Source organism: Myotis myotis, unplaced genomic scaffold, assembly GCF_014108235.1.
Source record: "Myotis myotis isolate mMyoMyo1 unplaced genomic scaffold, mMyoMyo1.p scaffold_m19_p_3, whole genome shotgun sequence".
Taxonomy (NCBI): Eukaryota; Metazoa; Chordata; class Mammalia; order Chiroptera; family Vespertilionidae; genus Myotis; species Myotis myotis.
The window spans coordinates 148,061,386-148,071,866 of record NW_023416335.1 but is presented as its reverse complement, the minus strand read 5'-3'; positions in this window follow the sequence as shown (position 1 = coordinate 148,071,866).

The window sequence follows — 10,481 nt, the reverse complement described above, 5'->3', positions numbered from 1 at the left end:
CAACAATATATGTAGGAACCAAGAGGAAATGAAGAGAAACCAAGAAGAAATGAAAAATGACATCACTGATATAAAGAACTCAATAGAAAGCATCAACAGTAGACTAGAAGAAGCAGAGGACCGCATCAGCGAGCTAGAAGACAAGGTAGGAAAAAATACCCAAACAGAACAGCTTCTAGAAAAAAAAATTAAAAAGCAGGAGGAGAGCCTAAGAGAACTCTGGGACAACGCTAAACAAAACAACATCCGAATAATAGGGGTGCCAGAAGGAGAGGAAACTGAGCAAGGAATAGAAAACCTGTTTCAAAAAATAGTAACAGAAAATTTCCCTGATATAGGGAAGAAAAAACTCACACAAATCCAAAAAGCTCACAGAGTCCCAAACAAAATGAACCCGAACAGACTGACGCCAAGGCACATAATAATTAAATTGGCAAACACCAACGACAAAGCAAGAATCTTAAAAGCAGCCAGAGAGAGACAGAAAGTTACCTACAAAGGATCCCCCATCAGACTAGCGACTGATTTCTCAACAGAAACACATCAGGCAAGAAGGGAATGGAATGAAATATACAAAGTCATACAAAGAAAGGGTCTGAATCCAAGAATACTATACCCAGCGAGGCTATCAATCAAAATTGAGGGTCAAATCAGGAGCTTCACAGACAAAAACGGTCTACGGGAGTTTATTACGACCAAGCCAGCAATGCAAGAAATGCTAAAGGGTCTGCTGTAAATAGAAAAAATAAGAAACAAAGAAGGATCGCAGCGGTAAAGAACAAAAATGGCGACTAACAAGTTTCTATCAATAATAACTTTAAATGTAAATGGATTAAATTCCCCAGTCAAAAGGCATAGGGTAAATGAGTGGATAAGAAAACATGACCCATATATCTGCTGTCTACAGGAAACCCACCTCAGAAAAAAAGACACACACAGACTGATGGTGAAGGGATGGAAAAAGGTTTTTCAGGCCAATGGAAGTGAAAAAGAAGCCGGGGTAGCAATACTTATATCTGACAAATTAGATCTCAAAATGAAGGACATAAAAAGAGATAAAGAAGGCCACTTCATAATACTAAAGGGAGCAGTCCAACAAGAAGAAATAACTCTGGTAAATATATATGCACCCAATATAGGAGCACCCAAATACGTAAGAAATCTTCTGGAGGAGATCAAGGGAGAGATTGACAGCAATAAATCATAGTAGGGGACCTTAACACCCCATTATCACCACTGGACAAATCCCCTAAACAGAAACTCAGCAAAGAAACATCAATCCTAAATGACTCACTAGATTGGATGGAATTAATTGACATCTTCAGAACATTTCACCCCAAAGCCACAGAATATACATTCTCCTCAAGTGCACATTTGTCATCTTCAAAGATAGACCACATATTAGGTCACAGACAAAGTCTCTTAAAATTCAAGAAAATTGAAATCATATCAAACATCTTCTCAGACCACAAAGGCATAAAACTGGAAATCAACTACAACAAAAACAATCCAGAAAAATCAAACACATGGAGACTAAATAGCATGCTATTAAACAACGACTGGGTTACCAGCGAGATCAAAGAAGAAATAAAAAACATCATGGCAACAAATGACAATGAAAACACAACAATCCAAAACCTATGGGACACAGCAAAAGCAGTCTTGAGAGGGAAGTTCATAGGTCTACAAGCCTACTGCAAGAAACAAGAAACAATGAGAATAAATTACCTAACTCTACAACTCGAAGAGTTAGAAAGAGAGCAACAAAAAAAGCCCACTGTTAGCAGAAGGAAGGAAATAACAAAGATCAGAGCGGAGATAAATGACATAGAGACCAAAAAAACAATACAAAAGATCAACAAAACCAAGAGCTGGTTCTTTGAAAGGATAAACAAGATTGATACACCTCTAGCCAGGCTCACCAAGAAACAAAGAGAGAGGACCCAAATAAACAAAATCAGAAATGAAAGAGGAGAAATAACAACAGAACCCATAGAAATACAAAGGATTGTTAGAAAATACTATGAACAACTCTACTCCAACACACTAGACAACCTGGAGGAAATGGACATATTCCTAGAAAAATACAACCTTCAAAAACTTAACCAGGAAGAATCTAAAAATCTCAATAGGCCAATAACTATGGAGGAAATCGAAGCAGTAATCAAAAAGCTTCCAGTAAACAAAAGCCCGGGGCCAGATGGCTTCACAGGGGAGTTTTACCAAACATTCAAGGAAGACCTAAAACCTATCCTCCTCAGGCTATGTCAAAAGATCCAAGAGGAGGGAACACTTCCCAGCTCATTCTATGAAGCCAACATCACCCTAATCCCAAAACCAGATAAAGACAATACAATGAAAGAGAATCATAGGCCAATATCCCTCATGAACATAGATGCCAAAATCCTCAACAAAATCCTAGCAAATTGGATCCAGCAGTACATCAAAAAGATCATACACCATGACCAAGTAGGATTTATCCCAGGGATGCAAGGATGGTACAATATCCGCAAATCAATAAATGTGATACATCACATAAACAAATTGAGAGAAAAAAACCACATAGTCATATCAATTGATGCGGAGAAAGCATTTGACAAAATCCAACACCCTTTCTTGATAAAAAAAAAACAAAACTCTCAGCAAGATAGGAATTGAGGGATCATACCTCAATATAATAAAAGCCATATATGACAAACCCACAGCCAACATCATACTCAATGGGCAAAAACTAAAACCATTCCCCCTAAAAACAGGAACAAGACAGGGATGCCCCCTCTCACCACTCCTGTTCAACATAGTACTGGAAGTACTAGCCATTGCGATCAGACAAGAAGAAGAAATAAAAAGCATCCAGATTGGAAAAGAAGAAGTAAAACTGTCCTTATTTGCAGATGACATGATACTGTACATACAGAACCCTAAAGGCTCCATCAAAAAATTATTAGACTTAATAAATGAATTCGGCAATGTAGCAGGATACAAAATTAATGCTAAGAAATCCATGGCATTTCTTTACACCAATAGTGAACTTACAGAAAGTGAAACTACAGAAGCAATCCCATTTACCATTGCACCAAAAAAATTAAAATACCTAGGAATAAACTTAACTAAGGAGGTAAAAGACTTATATGCCAAAAACTACAGGACGCTGAAAAAAGAGATAGAGGAAGACATAAACAGATGGAAGAATATACCATGTTCATGGATTGGTAGAATCAACATCATCAAAATGTCCATACTACCCAAAGCAATTTATAGATTCAATGCAATCCCCATTAAATTACCAACAGCATATTTCACAAATCTAGAACGAACGTTCCAAAAATTCATCTGGAATAAAAAAAGACGCCGAATAGCTGCAGCAATCCTGAGAAAGAACAAAGTAGGTGGGATCTCAATACCAGATATCAAACTGTATTACAAAGCCACTGTTCTTAAAACAGCTTGGTACTGGCACAAGAACAGACATATAGATCAATGGAATAGAATAGAGACCCCAGAAATCGACCCAAACCACTATGCCCAATTAATATTCGACAAAGGAGGCAAGAGCATACAATGGAGTCAAGACAGTCTCTTCAATAAATGGTGTTGGGAAAATTGGACAGATACATGCAAAAAGATGAAACTAGACCACCAACTCACACCATACACAAAAATAAACTCAAAATGGATAAAAGATTTAAACGTAAGACGGGAAACCATAAAAATACTAGAGGAATCCACAGGCAGCGAAATCGCAAACATATGCCGAAGGAATTTCTTCTCTGATAATGCTCCTAGGGCAATGGAAACTAAAGAGAAAATAAACAAATGGGACTACATCAAAATAAAAAGCTTTTGCACAGCAAAGGAAACCATCAACAAAACCACAAGAAGACCCACTACATGGGAGAACATATTTGCCAATGATACCACCGATAAGGGTTTAATTTCCAACATTTACAGGGATCTCATGAAACTTAACAAAAGGAAGATAAACAATCCAAAAAAAAATGGGCAATGGACCTAGATAGACACTTTTCGAAAGAGGACATACAGAAGGCCGAAAGACATATGAAAACATGCTCAAAGTCACTAATTATACGAGAGATGCAAATCAAAACGACAATGCGTTATCATCTCACACCTGTCAGAATGGCTATCATCAACAAATCAACAAACAACAAGTGTTGGAGAGGATGTGGAGAAAAAGGAACCCTTCTGCACTGCTGGTGGGAATGCAGACTGGTGCAGCCACTATGGAGAACAGTATGGAGCTACCTCAAAAAACTAAAAATGGAACTCCCATTTGATCCAGTGATCCCACTACTAGGAATATATCCCAAGAAACCAGAAACGCCAATCAGAAAGGATATATGCACCCCTATGTTCATAGCAGCACAATTCACCATAGCTAAGATTTGGAAACAGCCTAAGTGCCCATCAGCAGATGAATGGATTAGAAAACTGTGGTACATATACACAATGGAATACTATGCTGTGGTAAAAAAAAAAAAAAAAAAAAAAAAAAAGGAACTCTTGCCTTTTGCCACAGCATGGATGGAACTGGAGAGCATTATGCTAAGTGAAATAAGCCAGTCAGAGAAAGATAAATACCACATGATCTCACTCATTTGTGGATTATAGAGAACAAAATAGACTGATGAAAAGGGACAGACCCAAAGACTGAGAAACAGCGATCAGGATATCAATCCCCAGCAGGAAAGTAGGGGAGGGTGGGGGTAAGGGGAAGAGATCAACCGAAGGATTTGTATACATGTATATAAGCCAAACCAATGGACATGGACAACAGGGGGATGGAAGCATGAGTGTGCGGGGTTGGGGCGGGGGGAGGGAGGTGGGGAGTTAATGGGGGGTATGAGGATACATTTGTAATACCTTAACTAATAATAATAATAATAAAAGAATTAATGTTACCACTGCTGGTCATCTCCCACTGCACAATTCCACATAACCTGAGCTCCAGCCACATGACCTCTGGCCTTCCGCTGAGCATGCTGTCCCCTTTCATGTCTCCAACCCTTTGCTCATCCAGATCCTTGGGCCCAGAATGCTGTTCAGTCCTGTCTTCATCGATCCACCAAACATTTACAAAGCATCTGTAAAGTGCCTGGTATGTTTAAGTCCTGGAAACCAAAGATGAACAATAGTTTCTGCCCTTGAAAAGCTCTTGAGATAGACACATACCAAATAAACTGTGATGTGATAAACGCTAAAAGAGATATAAATTATTCTTTGAGAGTCCTGAAGATGGGGCAACTAACTATGCCTAAGTTGCAAAGGGGAAGAAAACAGGAAGACTTCATAGAGGAGAGGACATTTGAATTTGTTGAAATCCTTCTTATCCTTCAAAAGATCCCCTCAAATGCAGCTTTGGTGTCATCCGCAGTGACGATTGTCATCAGTACATTTCAATTCGCTTGTGCCCCAAGCAGTTGTTTTCCTGTCCTCCTCACCAGACAGCAGGCTCCCTGAGGATAGCATCCAGAAGATATCCAACCTTATGTTTTCATAGCCCCCATCACAGGATCTTGCACACCCTAAGATCTAAATTGCATTAAAATTTCCAAGGGTGTCATTGAGTCAAGCAGCAATGTAAAGTTCATAAGGTTCCTGGGTAGTCATTGTGCCTAAAAATAGCATCTGCAGCGATGGCAAGATGAAAATGTCACAGATGAAACAGCAGCTCATAAAAGCATCTCACAGCATGCGGGTTTCAAAAGAAACAGCGCCTGCTAGGAAGGACACAACTGGTGGATTTCTAGGTGGTACTGAGGTTAACCCGCACGCAATGCGTTGATTGCTAAAGTAAGAGATGGGATGCAGAAAATCACCCCGATGGTTAAACCTCATAGAAATAAGGAAGCAAGTAGAGTCCCCCTGAATATCCTTTGCAGCTATAAAAAAAAAAAAAAAAAAAAAAGGAGAAAGAAGGGCCACACACAAAAGAAGCAACCACAGGTTTAGAGGAGTCAGAATTATTCAGGTGTAATAATTCTACCCATCCTCCAGCTGGCATGGCAGCTGGACTGAAACAAAGATTTCCAAGGCAGGGGGAGGAGAGGGACTCAGAAAGAAACAAGAGATTCCTGATTCAAAGGGAAGAAGAGGGCTCTTTAGTTCCTTTAGGACTCAGCCGTGGGCAAACTACGGCCCGCGGGCCAGATCCGGCCCGTTTGAAATGAATAAAACTAAAAAAAAAAAAAGACCGTACCCTTTTATGTAATGATGTTTACTTTGAATTTATATTAGTTCACACAAACACTCCATCCATGCTTTTGTTCCGGCCCTCCGGTCCAGTTTAAGAACCCATTGTGGCCCTCGAGTCAAAAAGTTTGCCCACCCCTGCTTTAGGTGATACTTGTGTGTTGACTTAAGCACCTCTCTTTTCTCATGGAGAAATCTTTTGGAGAAATAGGATTTTTTTAATTAAAGAATGTATTTTATCTCTGCTGGTGAAGCTCAGTGGTTGACCATCAACCTATGAACCAGTAGGTCATAGTTTGATCCCCAGTCAGGGCACATGCCCAGGTTGCAGCTAGATCCTCAGTAGAGGGTGTGCAAGAGGCAACTGGTTAATGATTCTCTCATCATTGATGTTTCTCTCTCTCTCTCTCTCTCTCCCTTCTTCTCTGAAATCAATAAAAATATTTTTAAAAGAACGTGTTTTAATTTTAGAAGCCGTATTACCATTGTTTCTGATTTTACTAGTACTTTATTGCTGTGTAAAAAATGTACACACAATTCAGATATGCCAAAAACTGGCTCTATATATGGTCTATAAATGATCTCAGCTAAATTAGCAGGCTCCATCCTGCTGCTGGGCAGGATTCGGGGAGGAATAAAAGTGAGAAAAGGAATACATAGGTCAGAATCCCAGCAGAAAATTTCTATTACATTCAAACTGAGTCGTGGAGAAGCGTTTATGGCACTGATTTTTTTTTTAAGGTGTGGAAAGAGTTTAAGGAACCCTACAAGAAGTAGTGCAATGTTCTGAAACTAACAATAGCCAGAAGCCTGTTAGGGAACAGGATTGAGAGAATTTTCTAGAACCAGGAAAGAGAACGCTATGGAAGAGGGCTGTCTGCAGGGAGCTCTCTGTAGAAATATACAACCAGCCTGAATGGCAATCTGGCAGGAAGATTCCAGAGGAATAATCACTCTGACCTTATTTTCATTCTTCAAACTACTTTCCCACTTGTTAGATGCTATCAAAAGCCAGAGAGCAAGCACATATGTGAGGCAACTCATACATGTCAGCCTCTCAGAGCACAAAGTGGAGTGGGAAAGAACAGCGGATGGATCTAGAGGGCCAGATCAAAATTATTCATCATTTTTGTCTCAGCATCCATTCTTGTCTTTAGGTGAAAAATCTATCCAACACAGGAAATACTTACAATCTTATTAACTACTGTATCATTCTAGGATGATGTCAATGTGGTCCTATGCCCATCAGAAAACTAAAATATTAGCCCCCACAAGTATCCTATATAATAATAAAGAGGCAATATGCAAATTAACCCTCACACCCTCACAAGATGGCTGCCTACAACCAGGCCGGCAGGGGGGTTAGTGAGGGACAACCAAATGACTGAACAGCAGGCTGCGTGGGGCAACCAGGCCAGTGGGGGGCCGTGAGGGGTGACCAGGCCAGTGGGGGGGGGCAGTAAGAGGTGACCAGGCTGGCACGGGGGGGCAGTTAGGGGCGACCAGGCTGGCGGGGGGTGGGGGGGGCAGTTAGGGATGACCAGGCAGGCAGGCAGGTGAGCAATTAGGAGCCAGCAGTCCAGGATTGTGAGAGGGATGTCCAACTGATAGTTTAGGCCCAATCCTGGGAGGTCCTGGATTGGAGTGGGCACAGACTGGGCTGAGGGGACCCCTCCCCCCCTGTGCACTAATTTAGTTCACCAGGCCTCTAGTTCTTCATATAAGAGATAAAGAGGGGGAAAGAGGAAAAAATAGGAAAATAATTTATTAACAGAAACTATATCTGCTATAGTTCCTACTTTTATAGTTGTTTGTAGAATCTAAATTAAATAATCATAAATTCTTTGTTTCATTATCCATTACATTTTCCCTTTACCCTCTGCCTGCATCTCCATTGGATGGAATCCTTTACCTGGTAAAGTTACTTAAACCCTCATTCCTAAGGAAATGGAGTGCGTTTATTTTTTTAATATATCTTTATTATTGAAAGTATTACGGATGTCCCCTTTTCCCCCCATTTATCCCCTCTAGCCCACTTCTACCCCCTCCTCAGGCCTTCACAGCACTATTGTGTGTGTCCATGGGTTATGCATATATGCACATAAGTTCTTTGGTTAATCTCTCCCTCCCCCACCCCTGCCCTCTGAGATTTGTCAGTCTGTTGCATGCTTCCATGTCTCTAGATCTATTTTGTATGTTAGTTTATTTTGTTCATTAGATTCCACATATAAGTGAGATTGTGTAATACTTGTCTTTTCCTGACTGGCTTATTTCACTTAGCATAATACTCTCCATGCTGTCTTAAAGTGGAAGAGAGCCTTCTTTTTAATAGCTGCATAGTGTTCCATGCTGTAAATGTACCACATTTTTTATCCTCTCAGTTACTGATGGGCACTTGGGCTGTTTCCAGATCTTAGCTCTTGTAAATAGTCCTGCAATGGATATAGGGATGCATATATTGGTGTTTCAAGTTTTTAGGATATATTTCTAGAAATGGAATTACTGGGTCAAATGGCAGTTCCATTTTTAATTTTTTTAGGAAACTCCATAGTGATTTCCATAGTGACTATACCAGTCTGCATTCCTACCAGCAGAGTACCCAGGTTCCCTTTTCTCCACATCCTCACAAGTACTTGCCGTGTGTTGATTTGCTGATGATAGTCATTCTGGCAGGGGTGAGGTGATACCTCATTGTCGTTTTAATTTGCATCTCTCTAATGATTAGTTACTATGAGCATCTTTTTATATCTCTTGGCCATCTGTATGTCCTCTTTGAAGAAGTGTTTATTTAGGACTTTTGCCAATTTTTGTTTGTTTATCTGTTTTTTAATTGATTTTTAGAAAGAGAGGAAGGGAGAGTGATAGAGAGATAGAAACATCAATGAGAGAGAAACATCATCAATTGGTTGCCTCCTGCATGCCCCCTACTGAGGATCAAGCCCCAAACCCAGGCATGTGCCCTGACCAGAAATCAAACCAATGACCTCTTCGTTTCTGAGTCAACACTGAACCACTGTGGCACACCAGCCTGGCATCCTTTGCCCATTTTTTAATTGTATTACTTGTCTTCCTTTTGTTAATTAATATCCGACAAAGGAAGCAAGAGCATACAGTAGAGTAAATACTGTCTTTTCAATAAATGGAAAATGGGACAGGTACATGAAAAAAAATGAAACTAGACCACCAACTTACATAATACACAAGAATAAACTCAAAATAGATAAAAGACTTAAACCTAAGTCATGAAACCATAAAAATCTTAGAAGAAATCATGGGCAGCAAAAATCTCGGACATCTCTCATAGCAATATGTTTGCAGATATATCTCCTAGGGCAAAGGAAACTAAGGAGAAAATAAACAAATGGGACTACAACCAAATAAAAAAACTTCTGTACAGCAAAAAATTTAAAAATCAACAAAATGAAAAGAGATTTGCCAATGATACTCCTGATAAGGGGTTAATTTCCAAAATGGAAATGGAGTTCTTGATGATCCTGTCTCTTTGGGATTGATGCAGTTTTCTGTTAGCGAGACTATCAAGCAAATTGACAAGACAATCCAGCAAATCCACCCGGTCCGGTTATAGTCTATCTAGCCTCTTGGTGTAGCAGTAATGCAATTTCCTCTTAGAGATCCTGTCATCAGTCATCTCAGCCTTCTCTATCTGTTTTTCAAAAATAGGCATTCCTTGACAGGAGAGTACAGAGATAAACTTGCTATAACTGTGATTGCCTCTGAGACAATAGGACCTCAGTTCAGGGTCGATCTCTGCATTCTTCTCTTCTGATGGAAGTGTCTTCACTCAAATCTCAACGTCCTTTCAAAACAAGATCACCTGTCTATCTTTAATTCCCACATGCAGCACTGCATGCTAGTGAATACTACAGTGTAAGTGAAGGATCAGAAGAAAAACAAAAGGATTATTTTTCCTGCTAGTGCATTTGGTCTATACATAGCTCTCATTTCCCAGGCAGCCCACGCTGAGTGCCACAGTAAGTCACACACATGTTTTCTCTGACTCAACTCCCATCTACTCCAGTGCAGTTGCCTCCCCGTCCCTGGACTATTGTTCTGATCTTGCTTCTGTTCTAACCCTACTCCCCGCCCCACAAACACATACAGTAGGCCTCCTCTCTATCCAATAGTCACAGTGATCTTTATAGAACATGAGTCATATCAAGTTTTTCCCATGCTCAAAACCCTCCAGCAGCTTCTTGTCAGTCCTAAATTATGGTTAGTGTCTCAGGGTGCTGTGTCTCACACAGCCT